Source organism: Zea mays, chromosome 1 (genome assembly GCF_902167145.1).
Source record: "Zea mays cultivar B73 chromosome 1, Zm-B73-REFERENCE-NAM-5.0, whole genome shotgun sequence".
Lineage (NCBI taxonomy): Eukaryota > Viridiplantae > Streptophyta > Magnoliopsida > Poales > Poaceae > Zea > Zea mays.
In genome coordinates, this window is record NC_050096.1 from 72100469 (window position 1) to 72122739 (window position 22271).

The window sequence follows — 22271 nt, forward strand, 5'->3', positions numbered from 1 at the left end:
GTGACCGCAGTCACTTTGCCGCTCCACTGACCGACCTGACAAGAAAACAGCGCCGCCTGCGTCGCTCCGACTGCTGTGCCACTCGACAGAGTGAGGCTGACAGCAGCTAGGTCCAGCCTCGGGCGCCATAGGAAGCTCCGCCTCGCCCGACCCCAGGGCTCGGGCTCAACCTCGACGCTGGACGACGGACTCCGCCTCGCCCGACCCCAGGGCTCGGACACAGCCTCAGCCTCGGAAGACGGTCTCCGCCTCGCCCGACCCCAGGGCTCGGGCTCAACCTCGACGCTGGACGATGGACTCCGCCTCGCCCCACCCAGGGCTTGGACTCAGCCTCGGCCTCGGAAGACGGTCTCCGCCTCGCCCGACCCAGGGCTCGGACTTAACCTCGACCTCGGAAGACGGACTCCGCCTCGCCTGACCCCAGGGCTCAGACTCAGCCTCGACCTCGGAAGACGGACTCGACCTCGGAGGAGCCTCCGCCTCGCCCGACCTAGGGCTCGGACCGACCACGTCATAGGGGGGCCATCATTACCCTACCCCTAGCTAGCTCAGGCTACGGGGAACAAGACCGGCGTCCCATCTGGCTCGCCCCGGTAAAACAAATAATGATGGCGCCCCGCGTGCTCCATGACGACAGCGGCTCTCAGCCCCTTACGAAAGCAAGGAGACGTCAGCAAGGATTCGACAGCCCCGACAGCTGTCCTTCCACAGGGCCCAAGCGCTCCTCCGACGACCACGACATCACATGAACAGGGTGCCAAAACCTCTCCGACTGCCACGACGGCATGTACTTAGGGCTCTAGCTCCTCTCTGCTAGACACGTTAGCACACTGCTACACCCCCCATTGTACACCTGGACCCTCTCCTTACGCCTATAAAAGGAAGGTCCAGGGCTCTCGTACGAGGGGGTTGGCCGCGCGAGAGAACGGGCCGGCGCATAAGGCTCTCGCTCTCGCTCTCTCTTCCACGCGAACACTTGTAACCCCCTACTGCAAGCGCATCCATCGGCTCTGGGCGCAGGACAACACGAAGGTCGCGGGTTCCCCTTACTGTTCTCCCCCCCTTTGTGTCCCGTCTCGCGCCGACCCATCTGGGCTGGGACACGCAGCGACAATTTACTCGTCGGTCCAGGGACCCCCCGGGGTCGAAACACCGATAGTTGGCACGCCAGGTAGGGGCCTGCTGCGTGTTGACGAGCAGCTTCCCGTCAAGCTCCAGATGGGTAGTCTCCAGCAACCTTTCCAGCTCGGGACGATGCTCCGTTTCGGGAGTCTTGAGTTCATGTCCCTCGACGGCAGCTACGACATGATACTCCTTCCTCCGCCGCACGACAGCGACAATGGCGGCCGTCAGCCCGCCCGCCGGCGGCGGAATCAACGACGTCTTCCCCACATGGCGGAAGAACAACATCCGGGTTTGTCCCGTCACCTCCCCCACAGACGGAGGAGGAGGCGGGGCAACCATGGCCAAGCAGGAGGCGGCACCTCGTCGGCTGTCGAGCAAGTCGACGACGCCGGCGCTCCAGCGGGGGACACGTCGGGCTTCGACCTTGCGTCTGAGACGAAGACGAGCGCCGTTTCCCCGCAACACGCCAACCCCAAGCAGACGAACGACGCCAGCACGCTCGCGAAGGACTTGCTGAGCGTCGCCCTCGTACCTGAGACAACGGTGCAGTCCGCCCCTGACGCGACTTCGTCACCGCCCGTCGACCAAGAGGTACCGACCGATTCCCATCTCGTGCCTTTTGGATTCAGCTTCGACCCACCAAGCGACCTCGCTTCGGTGGAAGCCTTCATAGAGGCATGTACCAACCCTCCGGGGTACCATATGCGGTCGCCCTGGGACAGACTGACGGCCGTCTCGACCTACGGACCCTCGGGTTCCGAGGAAGATGACGAGCCCGACTTTTGTTGGGATTTCTCCGGGCTCGGTAACCCTAGTGCCATGCGGGACTTCATGACCGCATGCGACTACTGCCTCTCCGATTGTTCCGATGGTAGCCGCAGCTTCGGCAACGAGGACTGCGACCCAAGTCGTGAATGTTTCCACGTCGATCTAGGGGGTCCCGGCGAAGGAAACCATCTTGGTATGCCGGTAAACGGCGATCCCCCTAGGCATGCGCCTCGCGTTGACATCCTTCGGGAGCTAGCTGTGGTCCCAGTCCCCGCGGGGGTCAGGACGCACAACTCGAGCAAATCCGCGAGATGCAGGCCAGGCTCGACGAGGGAGCAGGAACACTTGAGCAGTTCCGGCGGAACATCGGGCAGGAATGGGCATACCAAGCTCCGGCCGGAGAAGCGTGTCATCTACCCCAGGGCATCCAGCACCGCATTGCCGACGACGTTAGGGCAAGGTCGCCACCGACTTCCAGTGGGGTCAGCCAGAACCTGGCTGCAGCAGCAATACTACTCCGCGCGATGCCGGAACCATCAACCACCGAAGGGCGGCGTATCCAGGGAGAGCTCAAGAATCTCCTGGAGGATGTCGCGGTCCGACGGGCCGAAAGCTCTGCCTCCCGAAGGCAGGGGTACCCCTCGGAGCATCGCGCTGCGACTTCCCGATTCGTGCGGGAAGCCTCGGTCCACACCGGGCGCACGCGCAACACGGCGCCTGCGGCCCCGGGTCGCCTCGGCAACGAGCACCACCACCGCAACCGTCGAGCCCACCTCGACGAGAGGGTGCGTCGAGGCTACCACCCCAGGCGTGGGGGACGCTACGACAGCGGGGAGGATCGGAGCCCCTCGCCCGAACCACCCGGTCCGCAGGCTTTCAGTCGGGCCATACGACGGGCGCGCGTTCCTGACCCGGTTCCGAACCCCGACTACCATCACAAAGTACTCGGGGGAGACGAGGCCGGAACTGTGGCTCGCGGACTACCGACTGGCCTGCCAGCTGGGTGGAACGGACGATGACAACCTCATCATCCGCAACCTCCCCCTGTTCCTCTCCGACACCGCTCGAGCCTGGCTGGAGCATCTGCCTCCGGGGCAGATCTCCAACTGGGACGACCTGGTCCAAGCCTTCGCCGGCAACTTCCAGGGCACGTATGTGCGCCCTGGGAACTCCTGGGATCTCCGAAGCTGCCGCCAGCAGCCGGGAGAGTCTCTCCGGGACTACATCCGGCGATTCTCGAAGCAGCGCACTGAGCTGCCCAACGTCACCGACTCGGAAGTTGAAAGGGAATTAGGCTTACACCTAGTTCCTAGATAATTTTGGTGGTTGAATTGCCCAACACAAACAATTGGACTAACTAGTTTGGTCTAGTGTATAAGTTATACAGGTGTCAAAGGTTCACACAAGCCAATTAAAAAGACCAAAGTTGGGTTCAAAATAGAGAGCTAAAGGCATCCCGAAAGGCTCCCTGGTCTGGCGCACCGGACTGTCCGGTGGCGCACCGGACAGTGTCCGGTGCACCAGGGGACTTCGCCCAGAACTCCTCAGCCTCGGGAAATTCTCAGAGCCGACGCGCTATAATTCACCGGACAGTGTCCGGTGCTCCAAGAAGACGCGACTATGGAACTCGGCAGCCTCAGGAATTCACAACGGCTGCTCCGCTATAATTCACCGGACATGTCCGGTGTACACCGGACTGTCCGGTGTAACAGCGGGGCAACGGCTACTTCGCGCCAACGGTCGCCTGCAACAGCAATTAATGTGCGCCAGAGCGCGCAGGCGTCAGGCACGCCCATGCTGGCGCACCGGACACTCTACAGTACATGTCCGGTGCGCCACCGGACATCCAGGCGGGCCCAGAAGACAGAGCTCCAACGGTCGGAACCCAACGGCTTTGATGACGTGGCTGGCGCACCGGACATGTCCGGTGCACACCGGACTGTCCGGTGCACCATACGCCAGCAGACTTCTCCAACGGCCATATTTTGTTTGGTGGCTATAAATACCACCCCAACCGGCCACTTCAATGGTGGGAGTCCAAGCAACATTCCAAGTCATCTAGTTGACATACTCAAGCCCTCCCAACCACATATATTCATTGATACATCCTATACACAAGATCTAGACCACTACAACCAACACAAGTGCCACAAAAGAGAGAGCAAGCAATAGAGAGCTACTCATTTGAGTTTAGCACTAGTGCCTTGTGAGATTCATTGAGAGATAGTGTGTGCTACATCTTTGTGATCATTTGCGCGTGGAGTTTTGACTCCCATTGAACTTCCTCCAAAGTTTTGGAGGCTTGTAAAAGCTAGCAAGAGACACCAAAGAGTGTGGTGGTCCTTGCGGGATCGAGAGTGATCCTTGAGAAGAAGAAGAGCTCGTCGATCCTTGGGTGATCGGTGGAGAGAGGGAAAGGGTTGAAAAAGACCCGTCCTTAAGTGGACTCCTCAACGGGGACTAGGCCTTCGAGGGCCGAACCTCGGTAAAACAAATCACCTGTGTCATTTGTGTTTATTGCTTGTGATTTGTTTGTTTTCCTTTCTCTAAGTTTTCTTGCGCTATTCTTTGTCAATATCATTTGGTGTTGCTTCAAGTTAAATTCTCATTTAGTGAAGCAAAACTTCGCAAGAAAGAAACTTGACTTATTGCTCTTCTCATATAAGCCTTCTTGCTTTACTATCCATATATCTAGTAGTTGTATTGATTATCAATTCCGCATTATTTCAAAGCAACATTCTTTACAAGCAAAGGACTTAGCTTTTATACTCCGATAATTGTTTATCTTGTTCTAACCACTAATCAAGGGATCTAGTTGGGGGATAAAGTTTTAAATTTCAGGTTTCGCCTATCCACCCCCCCTCTAGGCGACTATCAATTGGTATCGGAGCTAGGCACTTCATCTTGAGTCTAACAACTCGAAGTGATGGCTCGTAAAAGATCCCAAAAGAACAAGAAGACCCAGGAGAATACAACTCGGAAGGAGGTAACTCTTGAAATTTTATTTGATGATTGTTCTAACTATGATTCATGGTCTACTAGTGTGCTAAATGCTTTTAGAACCATAGATCCACTTTTAGAACAAATTATAAACAAGAGTATCATGCCCTCTAATTATAATGCTTCGGAGGAAGATCGAAGATGTATACACTTAAACTTCATAGCTTATGACATCTTAAGAAATTCTCTTAGCAAAGAAGATTGTCGTGCCTTCATCACAAATTATAATGAATCCATTCATGATGCGCATGATATTTGGACTAGAATTAGAAGCAAATTTGATGAGTCCAAACATGATAGTTCATTTTGTGTCTCTACTTCCTTTGGTATTTGTGATACTAACCCTTGCAAGGAAGAAGAAGAGAATGAACGATGGAGACCAAACGATGAATCCACCTCTCCAAAAGGTTTGTCCTCCCATTTCGATTCCCACATGTGTTGTATGGCTAATGAAAATGATAGCGGAAGCACAAACGAGGATGAGGAGGAAGAAAGAAGCTTTGTGCATCTCTACGCTCGCCTAAGCCAAGAAGATAAGACGGTCATGCTCAAACTTCTAGAAAGAGCGAGAGAGCAAAGCGAAGCTCGTCAAAGGCTAGAAGATGTTCTCTCCATAAAAATGCTACACTTTGACGAGTTGACTAAAGAACATGAGGAGCTAAAGTGCTCTCATGTTGATTTGGTCCAAAGGTATGAAACTATTTCAATTGAGCAAGATAACGCTTTACATTGTATCGCTCAATCAGTAAATAGGAATACCTTGCTTAAGGACCAAGTAGAAAAGCTAAAAGTTGAAAATCTAGCTTTTCAAGAAAAATATGATATGCTCCTATGCTCTCATGAAGATCTTATGGATGATCATATCATGTTAAACATTGCTCATGAGGTTGTGATAGAAAACTTAAAATCCCAACAACCACACTCATGCACATGTATTCAAATAAAAACTATATTACCATGTGCTAATGCCTGTTGTCCGTCGACAAGCAAATCTTCCTTTGAGCTAGAATTTGCAGGAACAAATGATAATACATATCAAAAGCTCAAAGAAGAAAATGAGAGGCTAAAATTGAGCTTGACACAACTTAAAGGGAAGTGCATTGCTCAACCTTCTCAAGATAACCGTGATCACATGGTGAAGAAGCTTGAGACGGGAACAATCGAGGCATGCACTAAATCCCTTGAAGAAAATGTCAAGGACTTGAGGATTGCCAAGAGGAAGGAACAAAGAAAGAAAATCAACATCTCCTCCAAAAGCCTCAACCATGCCTCCATAAAAGGTAACATCCAAGGTAATGATCAAGCCACACTTCACACTAAGAAAAATAAGAAGTGTAGTGAATGCTTTGAAGAGGGACACTTGATTAAGTCTTGTCCCTACATAAAAAATGGCTTGATTATCAACAAGGATGATAGACTTTGTTTTAAATGCTCAAAGAAGGGACACTTAGTTAAATCTTGTCCCTATTTAAAACAAAAAGGCATGATGTTAGAAAAGAAAGTTTTTACTAACCATGTAGCAAGCAACAAACAAGGAAAGAAGAAATCTTCAAAACTTGGAAAACGCCTATGCTACACATGCCGAAAAAGGGGACATCAATGCAAAGATTGTCCCATTGGTAACATTCCCACTCCTAGCTTGTCAATTAATTCTCATGTAACTAGGCAACCCAAAATTGCAACTTGTGCTAGAAAGGTAATGAGTTTACCAAGTGCTAACACAAAGGACATTTGGGTTCCTAGATCTTTGTTAACTAACCTTGATGGACCCATCAAGAGATGGGTACCAAAATATACTTGACAAGCTTTGCAGGAGGAGGAGATGGTATGAAGCTTTGGGGTGCTTGAGAAAGTCAACTCAATTTTTGTTGACTCAAGCTATCAATCTTCAATGATCTATATTCAAGATTAACCCAAGGTTATTTTAATTTGTTATATCTTAAACTTATATCATCTCGAAGGAAGTTGTTGATGTTGTAGGAAATAAAGAATTATCCTATGCGGAAAAGTCAAAGCCTACAACATGGAGGAAAGTCAAAGGATGGTAACACTTATGTTCTTTAAGTGCAATTATCTTAAAATTATCATGTGTCTTGTGTGGTCACATAGAAATAGGAAGCACTTTAGATGTCTTTAAATTACATCACCATTCCTTAAAGAATTTCCTCTCATATGGTAGATTACATATTCATCATTTTCATATTATGGCAATCTACATGCTTTAAATTGTTGCAAAGTTCCCATGGCATGTTTTTATCTTTAACTATCCTATTATTGCCATGATCTAGATATGATAGAGATTCCATGTTCTTAAAGGAATAAGGTGTCATGTAAGGAATTCAAATCCTAAAGATACTTATAAAAGGGAATCTTTCTTTATGTCTTGAATAGTGAGACTAATGTGTTTATCCAAGTAACCTAAGTAGTCTCACATTTAGAGAATAAGTTTCTCTATGGAAATGTGTAATCCATCATGACAAGGAAAATCAATCCAATAATTTATGTTGTATGTCTTATTGCTTAAATTGGATATGATTCTTCTACATTTATCGCTCTCCATGTTATGAATTAGATTTATTCCCATAATCCTAAGGAATTAACTATGCCTGTTTTATGAGTTAAATCTAAGCATTCTTCATGGAATAATCTAGTTCATATTATAAAGTTTCCATGCTTTAGTAATCCATTTTTCATTTCATGTCAAAGTGATTACAAAAAGGGAAACTAGTGTTTGTGTTACTAATGACATATCTCTTGAGCTTACTTGTGAAATCTACAAGAGAATAAGTGCAAGTCACAAGCCTAAAGGGTCACACTTTGCCCAAAGGAAGAAAGGTAAAAAGCAAAGGTATGGGAACTCAACTTCTTAATCAAATATAGTTCCCTTCAATGGTTATTTACTCTAAATTATCATTCTTGAAGAATAGATTCTTTATTGGACTAAAAATTTATCTAGACGTGCATTCAATCTCATTCTTTTAAATGCACTTGTCCATTAGAATCTAATTCATGCCTTTTGCTATATTTATTTTCATATTGATATGCTTCTAAGGTATGATATTAAAATTCAATATGAAGAAGTAAACTTCCTATGATTAATCAAAAATGTTTAAAAGGTGCATATTCCTCTTTTCTAATGATGTGCACCAATAATAAGGATTTTACTTCATGTCTGTGTGACTTGTGAATGATGAATTGTATATATTATTTATCTAAAGAAATCATCCTTCACCATATACTCCTTTGCGCTATTAACATCTCTCTTGAGTATTTTCAATAAGTTTGGAAGGAAAAAGAGACAACTACAAAGGGAGGACACTCAAATGAAAAGGAAGAACATCAAGGACAACAACACCTACTTGGACAATAAGGTCTTCACAACAATAAATGGTGTGGTTGTAAGCATTCTAAATCTTTTTCATTATGAGATTACCAGGCTTAAGTTGTTTATTGCAAATTTTATAAGCCTCGATCAAGATGTATAATGGGTCTCCCCTTATGTCTTTAAAAGTGAATGCATCGAAATCAATTCTTTCAATGCATATCTCTAAGGGGGTCCATTCTTACATTTTGATTATGTTGAGACTATTGCTTTATCTTAGTAATTTCATATAGTCTCTTGCATGAGAATAATGTTTCTCATATAGTATGCTACTACTCATCAATCCAACTTGTTAAAATAATGTCGCGTTTATCAAGGATTGTTGTTTTCATCGCTAAATTAGCATGCTAACTGGATTCTCCTATAATAAGCTTATTTGTTAATCTAATGCTCATATTGTTCTTTTGATCACATCTGGTATTTGTTTGATCATTGAATAACTTCTATTAACACTTATACTTCTTAGTGCCTCATATAAAATCAATCAATATCTCTTGATGTGCACTAAGTTGAAAGGAGAATTCATGTTGCCTTTATACAATTTGTGATCCATTTAATTTAATCTAACATTAACTTGGAAAAGGATCACTAGTTGTAGAGCTCTCTCTTGTGCAAAATATTTCCATATATTGTCTTGAGTATAGGTCTTAAGCCACTAAGACTAAGGACAATGCACAATGAAGATAGCGTCTCTATGAGGGTACAAAAGGGTAAAACTACTTCATTTCATTCAAACTTGTACCTAAATCTTCCTTTTCTATACTTTCTTTACATATCTTGTATAAAAGGAAGAGAAAGCATGGCCATGCATTTTTCCCTGCTTCATACCTAGTTTAATCTCTCAAACATTTCATTCCTGCATTTATGCATCTTTGTTAAAACTGGATGAAGTAATCTTATCGTCAAAGAGCTTAAAGCTTAACCTTGTAACGAGGATAAGCTGCCTTTGTTCCAAAGGTGGATGGTCCTTAAGCCTCTTTGAAATCCTTAAGGGAAAATGCTTAAAATTTTTATAACATGCTTTCACAAGTGCATAATCTGTCATAAGCATCACACCTATACTATGACACAATGCACTTCACTTTCTCTATGATATAGATTTGTTCTCATTAAACTAATTATGTGCACTTGGCATTTAAGGCCAAAATATGTATTCCTCTCAAGGCACATATTTAGGGGGAATCTATATTATATAGAACTATGATCATGCTTAATTGATATATCTCTTGATCATATCTCTTTATGTCTACGACTAATGTGCTTTCAAGTGATCTTTATGCTAAGTCGTAGATTGAAAGGGAAATGGAGTCTTCGGCGAAGACAAGGCTTCCACTCAACTCTATCGGTACTATTTATCCTTCGCCATCACTCCACACTAGCTCTCCAATTATGGTTTAATCTTTACTCATATACTTTTGCCAAAGGGAGAGAGAAAAGTTATAAAAGGGCTTATATTTCACTCAAAGTATCCGTTTTTGGCGATTCATGCCAAAGGGGGAGAAAGTATTAGCCCAAAGCAAAAGGACCGCACCACCACCAATTTTCAAAATTTAAAGATCTTGAAATGATGAATTTTTCAATTGGTATCCTATTTTAAAAGAAGTATTTTCAAATTGGTATCTTACCTGTGATATAATTTCAAATTGGTATACCCTCTTCAAAATTAATATCAAAATCCTCTTGAACACTAAGAGGAGGATTTCATTAAGGGGGAGTTTTGTTTAGTCAAAGGAAAAGCATTTGAAACAGGGGGAGAAAATTTCAAATCTTGAAAATGATTTGCAAAATCATATTTATTTACCTTTGACTATTTGCAAAAGAACTTTGAAAAGGGTTTACAAAAGAATTTGCAAAAACAAAACATGTGGTGCAAAGCGTGGTCCAAAATATTAAAAACAAAGAAACAATCCATGCATATCTTATAAGTATTTATATTGGCTCAATTCCAAGCAACCTTTGCACTTACATTATGCAAACTAGTTCAATTACGCACCTCTATATTTGCTTTGGTTTGTGTTGGCATCAATCACCAAAAAGGGGGAGATTGAAAGGGAATTAGGCTTACACCTAGTTCCTAGATAATTTTGGTGGTTGAATTGCCCAACACAAACAATTGGACTAACTAGTTTGGTCTAGTGTATAAGTTATACAGGTGTCAAAGGTTCACACAAGCCAATTAAAAAGACCAAAGTTGGGTTCAAAATAGAGAGCTAAAGGCATCCCGAAAGGCTCCCTGGTCTGGCGCACCGGACTGTCCGGTGGCGCACCGGACAGTGTCCGGTGCACCAGGGGACTTCGCCCAGAACTCCTCAGCCTCGGGAAATTCTCAGAGCCGACGCGCTATAATTCACCGGACAGTGTCCGGTGCTCCAAGAAGACGCGACTATGGAACTCGGCAGCCTCGGGAATTCACAACGGCTGCTCCGCTATAATTCACCGGACATGTCCGGTGTACACCGGACTGTCCGGTGTAACAGCGGGGCAACGGCTACTTCGCGCCAACGGTCGCCTGCAACAGCAATTAATGTGCGCCAGAGCGCGCAGGCGTCAGGCACGCCCATGCTGGCGCACCGGACACTCTACAGTACATGTCCGGTGCGCCACCGGACATCCAGGCAGGCCCAGAAGACAGAGCTCCAACGGTCGGAACCCAACGGCTTTGATGACGTGGCTGGCGCACCGGACATGTCCGGTGCACACCGGACTGTCCGGTGCACCATACGCCAGCAGACTTCTCCAACGGCCATATTTTGTTTGGTGGCTATAAATACCACCCCAACCGGCCACTTCAATGGTGGGAGTCCAAGCAACATTCCAAGTCATCTAGTTGACATACTCAAGCCCTCCCAACCACATATATTCATTGATACATCCTATACACAAGATCTAGACCACTACAACCAACACAAGTGCCACAAAAGAGAGAGCAAGCAATAGAGAGCTACTCATTTGAGTTTAGCACTAGTGCCTTGTGAGATTCATTGAGAGATAGTGTGTGCTACATCTTTGTGATCATTTGCGCGTGGAGTTTTGACTCCCATTGAACTTCCTCCAAAGTTTTGGAGGCTTGTAAAAGCTAGCAAGAGACACCAAAGAGTGTGGTGGTCCTTGCGGGATCGAGAGTGATCCTTGAGAAGAAGAAGAGCTCGCCGATCCTTGGGTGATCGGTGGAGAGAGGGAAAGGGTTGAAAAAGACCCGTCCTTAAGTGGACTCCTCAACGGGGACTAGGCCTTCGAGGGCCGAACCTCGGTAAAACAAATCACCCGTGTCATTTGTGTTTATTGCTTGTGATTTGTTTGTTTTCCTTTCTCTAAGTTTTCTTGCGCTATTCTTTGTCAATATCATTTGGTGTTGCTTCAAGTTAAATTCTCATTTAGTGAAGCAAAACTTCGCAAGAAAGAAACTTGACTTATTGCTCTTCTCATCTAAGCCTTCTTGCTTTACTATCCATATATCTAGTAGTTGTATTGATTATCAATTCCGCATTATTTCAAAGCAACATTCTTTACAAGCAAAGGACTTAGCTTTTATACTCCGATAATTGTTTATCTTGTTCTAACCACTAATCAAGGGATCTAGTTGGGGGATAAAGTTTTAAATTTCAGGTTTCGCCTATCCACCCCCCTCTAGGCGACTATCAATTGGTATCAGAGCTAGGCACTTCATCTTGAGTCTAACAACTCGAAGTGATGGCTCGTAAAAGATCCCAAAAGAACAAGAAGACCCAGGAGAATACAACTCGGAAGGAGGTAACTCTTGAAATTTTATTTGATGATTGTTCTAACTATGATTCATGGTCTACTAGTGTGCTAAATGCTTTTAGAACCATAGATCCACTTTTAGAACAAATTATAAACAAGAGTATCATGCCCTCTAATTATAATGCTTCGGAGGAAGATCGAAGATGTATACACTTAAACTTCATAGCTTATGACATCTTAAGAAATTCTCTTAGCAAAGAAGATTGTCGTGCCTTCATCACAAATTATAATGAATCCATTCATGATGCGCATGATATTTGGACTAGAATTAGAAGCAAATTTGATGAGTCCAAACATGATAGTTCATTTTGTGTCTCTACTTCCTTTGGTATTTGTGATACTAACCCTTGCAAGGAAGAAGAAGAGAATGAACGATGGAGACCAAACGATGAATCCACCTCTCCAAAAGGTTTGTCCTCCCATTTCGATTCCCACATGTGTTGTATGGCTAATGAAAATGATAGCGGAAGCACAAACGAGGATGAGGAGGAAGAAAGAAGCTTTGTGCATCTCTACGCTCGCCTAAGCCAAGAAGATAAGACGGTCATGCTCAAACTTCTAGAAAGAGCGAGAGAGCAAAGCGAAGCTCGTCAAAGGCTAGAAGATGTTCTCTCCATAAAAATGCTACACTTTGACGAGTTGACTAAAGAACATGAGGAGCTAAAGTGCTCTCATGTTGATTTGGTCCAAAGGTATGAAACTATTTCAATTGAGCAAGATAACGCTTTACATTGTATCGCTCAATCAGTAAATAGGAATACCTTGCTTAAGGACCAAGTAGAAAAGCTAAAAGTTGAAAATCTAGCTTTTCAAGAAAAATATGATATGCTCCTATGCTCTCATGAAGATCTTATGGATGATCATATCATGTTAAACATTGCTCATGAGGTTGTGATAGAAAACTTAAAATCCCAACAACCACACTCATGCACATGTATTCAAATAAAAACTATATTACCATGTGCTAATGCCTGTTGTCCGTCGACAAGCAAATCTTCCTTTGAGCTAGAATTTGCAGGAACAAATGATAATACATATCAAAAGCTCAAAGAACCCTCAGAAACCTCCCGGAGGCGCCAACCTGTTCGACAAGATGCTCAAGGAGCCGTGCCCCTATCATCAGGGGCCCGTCAAGCACACCCTTGAGAAGTGTGTCATGCTTCGGCGCCACTTTCACAAGGTCGGGCCACCGACGCAAGGTGGCAGGGCCCACAACAACGACAAGAAGGAGGATCACAAGGCAGAGGAGTTCCCCGAGGTCCACGACTGCTTCATGATCTACGGTGGGCAAATGGCGAACGCCTAGGCTCGGCACCGCAAGCAAGAGCGTCGGAAGGTCTGCTCGGTAAAGGTGGCGGCGCCAGTCTACCTAGACTGGTCCGACAAGCCCATCACCTTCGACCAGGGCGACCACCCCGACCGCGTGTCGAGCCCGGGGAAATATCCGCTCGTTGTCGACCCCATCATCGGCAACGTCAGGCTCACCAAGGTCCTCATGGACGGAGGCAGCAGCCTCAACATCATCTACGCCGAGACCCTCGGGCTCCTGCAGATCGATTTGTCCTCGATCCGGACAGGCGTGACGCCTTTTCACGGGATCATCCCCGGGAAACGCGTCCAACCCCTCGGACAACTCGATCTGCCCGTCTGCTTCGGGACTCCCTCCAACTTCCGAAGGGAAACCCTCACGTTTGAGGTGGTCGGGTTCCGAGGAACCTACCACACAGTACTGGGGAGGCCATGCTACACCAAGTTCATGGCCGTCCCCAACTACACCTACCTCAAGCTCAAAATGTCGGGCCCCAACGGGGTCATCACCGTCGGCCCCACGTACCGACACGCGTGCGAATGTGACGTGGAGTGCGTGGAGTACGCCGAGGCCCTCGCCGAATCCAAGGCCCTCATCGCCGACCTGGAGAGCCTCTCCAAGGAGGCGCCAGATGCGAAGTGCCACGCCGGCAACTTCGAGCCGGCTGAGACGGTCAAATCTGTCTCTCTCGACCCCAGCAACGATGCCTCCAAGCAGATACGGATCGGCTCCGAGCTCGACCCCAAATAGGAAGCAGTGCTCGTCGACTTTCTGCGCGCGAACACTGAAGTCTTTGCGTGGAGTCCCTCGGACATGCCTGGCATACCGAGGGATGTCGCCGAGCACTCGCTGAATATCCGAGCTGGAGCCCGACCCGTGAAGCAGCCTCTGCGCCGATTCGACGAAGAAAAGCGCAGGGCCATAGGCGAGGAGATCCACAAGCTGATGGCCGCATGGTTCATCAAAGAGGTATTCCATCCCGAATGGCTTGCCAACCCTGTGCTTGTGAGAAATAAAGGAGGGAAATGTCGGATGTGTGTAGACTACACTGGTCTAAACAAAGCATGTCCGAAGGTTCCCTACCCTCTGCCTCGCATCGATCAAATCATGGATTCCACAGCTGGGTGCGAAACCCTGTCTTTCCTCGATGCCTACTCAGGGTATCACCAAATCAGGATGAAAGAGTCCGGCCAGCTCGCGACTTCTTTCATCACGCCCTTTGGCATGTACTGCTACGTCACTATGCCATTTGGTTTGAGGAATGCGAGTGCGACGTACCAAAGGTGCATGAACCACGTGTTCGGAGAGCACATTGGTCGAACGATCGAGGCTTACGTCGATGACATCGTAGTCAAGACGAGGAAAGCCTCCGACCTCCTCTCCGACCTTGAAACGACATTCCGGTGTCTCAAGGCGAAAGGCGTAAAACTCAATCCCGAGAAGTGTGTCTTCGGAGTCCCCCGAGGCATGCTCCTGGGGTTCATCGTCTCCGAGCGGGGCATCGAGGCCAACCCGGAGAAAATCGCGGCCATCACCAACATGGGGCCCATCATGGACTTGAAAGGCGTACAAAGGGTCATGGGATGCCTTGCGGCTCTGAGCCGCTTCATCTCGCGCCTCGGCGAAAGAGGCCTATCTCTGTACCGCCTCTTAAGAAAGACCGAGTGCTTCACTTGGACCCCCGAGGCCGAGGAAGCCCTCGGGAACCTGAAGGCGCTCCTTACGAACGCACCCATCCTGGTGCCTCCTGCTGCCGGAGAAGCCCTCTTGATCTACGTCGCCGCTACCACTCAGGTGGTCAGCGCCACGATCGTGGTCGAAAGACGAGAAGAAGGGCATGCATTGCCCGTCCAGAGGCCGGTCTACTTCATCAGTGAGGTACTGTCCGAGACCAAGATCTGCTACCCACAAATTCAGAAGCTGTTGTACGCGGTGATTCTGACGCGGCAGAAGTTGCGACACTACTTCGAGTCCCATCCGGTGACTGTGGTGTCATCCTTCCCCCTGGGGGAGATCATCCAGTGCCGAGAGGCCTCGGGTAGGATTGCAAAGTGGGCGGTGGAAATCATGGGCGAGACAATCTCGTTCGCCCCTCGGAAGGCCATCAAGTCCCAAGTATTGGCGGACTTTGTGGCTGAATGGGTCGACACCCAGCTCCCGGCGGCTCCAATCCAACCGGAACTCTGGACCATGTTTTTCGATGGGTCGCTGATGAAAACAGGGGCAGGCGTGGGCCTGCTCTTCATCTCGCCCCTCGGGAAGCACCTCCGCTACGTGTTGCGCCTCCATTTCCCGGCGTCCAACAACGTGGCTGAGTACGAGGCTCTGGTCAACGGGTTGCGCATCACCATCGAGCTAGGGGTCCGACGCCTGGACGCTCGCGGTGACTCGCAGCTCGTCATCGACCAAGTCACGAAGAACTCCCACTGCCGCTACCCGAAGATGGAAGCCTACTGCGACGAGGTTCGGCGCCTGGAGGACAAGTTCTACGGGCTTGAGGTCAACCACGTCGCCCAGCGGTACAACGAGACTGCGGACGAGTTGGCGAAGATAGCTTCGGCGCGAACAACGGTTCCCCCGAACGTCTTCTCCCGGGACCTACATCAACCCTCAGTCAAGACAAACGACACGCCCGAGCCCGAGAAGGTCTCGGCCCTGCCCGAGGCGCCCTCGGCTCAGCCCGAGGCACCCTCGGCCCCGCCCGAGGCACCCTCGGCTACCGAGGGTGAGGCTCTGCGCATCGAGGAAGAGCGGAATGGGGTCACGCCTAATCGAAACTGGCAGACCCCGTACCTGCAATATCTCCACCGAGGAGAGCTACCCCTCGACAGAGCCGAAGCTCTACCACCGTAGCCCCTTCGGCATCCTCCAGCGATGCATATCCATCGCCGAAGGCCAGGAGCTCTTACAAGAAATACACTCGGGGGCTTGCGGTCATCACGCAGCGCCTCGAGCCCTTGTTGGAAACACTTTCCGACAAGGTTTCTACTGGCCGACCGCGGTGGCCGACGCCACTAGAATTGTCTACATCTGCCTAAGGGTGTCAATTCTACGCAAAGGCAGACGCAACTACCCGCTCAGGCTCTGCAAACAATACCCATCACCTGGCCGTTTGCTATGTGGGATCTAGACCTCGTCGTTCCCTTGCAGAAGGCACCCGGGGGGTACACGCACCTGCTGGTCGCCATCGACAAATTCTCCAAGTGGATCGAGGTCCGACCCCTAAACAGCATCAGGTCCGAACAGGCGGTGGCGTTCTTCACCAACATCATCCATCGCTTTGGGGTCCCGAACTCCATCATCACCGACAACGGCACCCAGTTCACCGGCAGAAAGTTCCTAGACTTCTGCGAGGATCACCACATCCGGGTGGACTGGGCCGCCGTGGCTCACCCCATGACGAATGGGCAAGTAGAGCGTGCTAACAGCATGATTCTGCAAGGACTCAAGCCACGGATCTACAATGACCTCAACAAGTTCGGCAAGCGATGGATGAAGGAACTCCCCTCGGTGGTCTGGAGTCTGAGGACAACCACTACTAAAAAATCACCTTCTTGCAATGGGCAAAAATCGTTGCGATAGGCTATAAATCGTTGCAATAGGCACCAATTGCGATAGAACAACTGTCGTTGCTTGCTGTTGCAAAAAATTGAGTGGCAATAGGTTATAGCAACATTTTTACCTTCTGTTGCAATTACTACATCCTTTGCAACGTGTTCAAGTGTTGTAACTGTTTGTTGTTACAATGGATTATTATGTTGCAAATAAGTTATATTGCAACATTTATAATAGTTGCCAAAAACTATATTGCCACAACATATTTCATGGTAATAAGTGTTAATGCCACATTTGAATCTGTTGCAAATGGCTTTGTTACCACAAGATGTTTCATGGCAACAAAACACTAGTGCCACACAAGTGACTCGTGGCAACAAGATGTATTGCCATGCAAATAATTTCGTTGCATTTGATCATTTTGCAACATAATGTGTCTCGTGGTTATATGACCTTTTTACTATAAAAATTAATCCATGGTACAAGTCTTTATGGCAACAAAAACATCATTGTAACTAATGATGTTGCAACAAGGAGAAAATGTTGCGACAACTGAAGTCCCAACGAAATAGATCCATTGTAATTACATCTTATTGCAACAAAAAAAATCATTGCAATTGATGATGTCGCAACTATAAAGATAGTGCAACCGAACCATACAACAACGAATAAAACTGTTGCAATTACATATATTCAACCCATAATTTATATAAAAATGCATTTCATATTTCTATTGGGTATAAAATATTACACAAAAAGAATTATATTTCGCATATGTAACGTCATAACCAAAATTGACAACCATAATATTTGTCTCTTGCCTCATATATTAACTATATCCATACCATTTTGTAACAAATAGGTTGCACCAAATAAACAGTGACCAAATACAAATTAATTTGACAAAACAGCTCACAATCACAACATCCTCATGCTAGCTTGGATTGTCATAACATAGGTAATAAACTACTCAACACTAGCAAATGAGTGGAAGCTTTTTTGGTCCACCGTGTACCCCTCCATCTCCTCCATTGATGCAAGTGATGGTTATCATGACAACGATATCGCGATGACAACGAACCTGTTGGAAGTGTTCAAAACAATTAATTAGTAAAGCTACAATAACTTGGTTAACCATAAGTGGAAGACTACAATTGCAGTGGCTACAGGTACAGTAACTTGGTTAATCATGTAGTTGCTCTCTAAGTAGATTCCAAATGCTATGCAAGAACTAAACCTTTTATATAGCACAACTCCTAGCAAGCAACAGCAAGCAGCAGCACGCAGCAAGCAGCACAACAACACTAAAATCCATTGCATGCATGACAACAACACTAAAAATAGGAAGTGCTCCATTGGATTGTGGACATACCTTAAACACGCTTTGATAGAACTTCTTAAGATGATCTACCTTGTTTCTCGCTTGCACTTACAGATTGTACCTATAATCATATTCAAGATTAAAAAACAAAACTATCAAAAGAATTTCATACTATAGTATATATGACCAAAATACATGTGACATTTTATAACTTTAATTTGTTGTAATATATATAGTCAATGCAACGACATTTAAAAATACTACAATAAAGGAATATCGTGGCAAATATATCTTTTTCTTTGCAATATCTAATAATTATATTGTAATATATGTCAACCTTTTGCAATGGAGATTAAAATTATGACAACAACATTTTGCAATGAAATTCAAGTTTATCACAACAAAGAAAATATGTGGCATAATTGTCAATTAATTGCATCTTTTTTAGTGGTAGCAAATAACATTGTTTTTTACAACGAAAGTCATGATTATCGCAATGCACAAAAACAGTAGCACAAATGTGTATATTTTGTAACCAGTTAAAGGTTACGACAATAACTATACATAATGCAATAAATTTAGTGCTGTCGGCATTAGGGTGCTTTTGCAATAAGTTTTCTAGTGGTAATAATAACATCTTTCTCTTGTAACAAAAGTCATGATTCTCGCATTGTAACCACTTTTAAAGGTTGTGATAATAATTAACACCTAATACTACAACTTTAGTGTTGTTGCAATATCCGGTGTGGATTTTGCAACAACTGTTCTAGTGTTAGCAATAATACCTTTCTATTGCATCGAAATTCATGGTTCTCACAATGCACAAAAATAGTGGCAAAATGGTCCAAATATTGCAACCACTTTTAAAGTCTGTGGCAATAACTAAAACCTAATGCAACAAAAATAGTGTTGTTGCAATATCCCTGTGGCACTAGGGTAATTTTGCAACAACTGTTCTAGTGGTAGCAATTAACACATAATGCAAAAAATAGTGTTGTTGCAATATCCCCGTGGCACTATGGTAATTTTGCAACAACTGTTCTAGTGGTAGCAATAACACATTTTTCTTGCAACGAAAGTCATGATTATCGCAATGCATAAAAATAGTGGTAAAACGGTCCATATATTGCAACCACTTTTAAAGGATGTGGCAATAACTAACACCTAATGCAACAAAATAATGTTGTTGCAATATCTGCCTTGGCACTAGGGTAATTTTGCAACAACTGTTCTAGTGGTAGCAATAACACCTTTCTCTTGCAACGATAGTCATGGTTATCGCAATGCATAAAAGTAGTGGCAAAACGGTCCATATATCGCAACCACTTTTAAAGGATGTGGCAATAACTAACACCTAATGCAACAAAAATAGTGTTGTTGCAATATCCGTCGTGGCATTAGGGTGATTTTTTAGTAGTGAACGCCGAGCCGAGCCACGGGCTTCACACCGTTCTTTCTAGTCTATGGGCCGAGGCCATCTTGCCCACAGACTTAGAATACGGTTCCCCGAGGACAAGGGCGTACGACGACCGACGCAACCATACCAACCGAGAGGACTCACTGGACTAGCTGGAAGAGGCTCGGGACGTGGCCTTACTACACTCGGCGCGGTATCAGCAGTCCCTGCGACGCTACCACGCCCGAGGGGTTCGGTCCCGAGACCTCCAGGTGGGCGACTTGGTGCTTCGACTACGACAAGACGCCGGAGGGCGGCACAAGCTCACGCCTCCCTGGGAAGGGCCGTTCGTCATCGCCAAGGTTTTGAAGCCCGGGACGTACAAGCTGGCCAAAAGTCAAGGCGAGGTCTACAACAACGCTTGGAACATCCGACAGCTACGTCGCTTCTACCCTTAAGATGTTTTCAAGCCATTCATATACCTCGTTTACATATAAAGTCTAACCATCAAGGAAGGGTCAGCCTTGCCTCGACAAAGCCCGACCCTCCCTCGGGGGCTAGAAGGGGGGAACCCCCTCCGCGTCAAAATTTTCCTCGGAAAAAGTCTTTCTGCCAGAATATCTTTCGTGCTTTTCGACTACTTCGGTAGTGGGATCATGAAAACGACGGAGTACACGTAAGCAGACAAGGCCGACCGAGTCGAGGGACTCCTACGCCTCCAGGATACAGATACCTCACTCATCGCCTTCTGCGAGAAGTAACTCACGTTCGGATGAGCGATCCTGCTGACCGAACAAGACTTAACGCTCAAAATACTTTCTACCGAAATGATTTTTTGGGTTTTCTCGGCTACATCGATAATAGAATCCCGCGGACGAGCAAAAGTACACGTAAGCGGCAAGGCCAACCGAGCCGAGAGATTCCTACGCCTCCGGGATACGGATACCTCACTCATCGCCTTCCATGAGAAGTAACTCTAGCTCGGATAAACGATTCTGCTACCGACGAGCAAGCCCTGATACTCGAAACAAGAGGAAAAGAAACGCAGCTTTACAACGCGACGACAGTATGTTTGGGCCTCGGCGGCCGCAAAAAACATATGCATACTACAGGCGAACCGATCCTGCAGGCTCAGACGTCGATGGAGGGGGAGCAGCAGCACCCTCGGCGTCAACTCCACCTTCGGCGAAGTCCGACCGAGCCTCGGACGGCAACACGGGCGAAGGATCTCCGCTCCGAAGGACGACATCAGCACCACGCCCGGGCCATCGTCGCCAGGGTCTCCTCCAGGAACCCGGCCCGAGCAGACGGCTCGGCCGGCCACCCCGAAGCCTCAGCCAGGTGTCCCCCGAGGACACCAGCCCGGCTCATGGCCTCGGCAACCCGACTCCGGCGCTGGTACCGCCAGTGGACGGCCCGGCCAGGCTCCGGCCGACGAAGTCTTCTTTTCGAGCCAACTCTGCCTCTGTCCATGCTGACACCGCTGCCTCTGGCTCCGGCTCATCGCAGAGCGGCCGAGGGTTCCTTTAACTAAGCAAGAGAAGCCTCGGGCGGCAAGGTCGACCGAGCCGAGGGACTCCTACGCCTCCGGGATACGGATACCTCACTCGTCACCTTCGCACGAGGCAACTCACACTTGGTTAAGCGGTTCAGTTAGCCGACAGGAGAGTCCTAGTGCTAAAAATGAGGAAAAAACACGGCTTCATGCCAAAAATACATACATGTTTAGGCCCCGACAGCCACAATGAACAGACACCGGCACTCAAGGTGCCATTACAAACGGAACTCCGGTTCCACCCCCGCAGGTACGAACAACCCCCCACATTGGAGGGCCTGCGGGGCGACGAAACCCCAGGTGGCTCACCGCCGCCCGCTCCGGCAGCAGCGACAACGACCTCCGCTCCAGGTGGCCAAACAACAGCAGCGATGGCCTCAGGGTGGACGCTGCTGCAATAAGGCCCTCGCCCACGTCCCCACTCGAGGGGCGAGGACAAGCTATCAAAGCCAAAGAGCCGGAGGCCCGGAGCGCGGATGGTGGCGGTGATCCCGTCGGCGACGAGGACTTCTTCAGCCGCCACCACCTCAGCGCCAACGACGGAAGCCATCTGCCCACCAGCAGATCCCCACTCGGATCCTCCCGGACGGGCGAGCACCGACCTCCGCGCAGAAGCGTCGTACCGAAGCAAAGGCAGGACAGCCCAAGAACACGAACGCCGCCCTAGCAGCGCGTGACGTCTTGGGCGGTCCTCCGGTCGCGCGGCACGACAACCGCTCTCGCGGCGGGAGGGGGCACCGGGAGCCGAGCCAGAGCCAGCTGAGCCAGCGAGCCCAACGCGCTGAAGCTGACGACGCTCGCCGCCGACCAACCCCGCGTTGTCGAAGTCCGACCCTCCCGCTAGGCTGGTGAGCGCCCTCTCCCCTGAATGCTGAAGGAGAAGGTGACCCACGAACCCGCGCGGGAGGTAGAGCTCCGGCTCAGTCCGGCCTCCGCCCCAGCCAGGATTATGAACATCCTTGAAGCTGAGGGCGGGGCAGAGGTCGCAGCCCAGCTTGCTTCTCCCCACCATCAAACTGGTGGTCACCGTCTTGGGTGACCACCGGCCAGGGGATGCAGCCGGGCTGCCTGATGAAAATCCTTGAAGCCGAACGATGG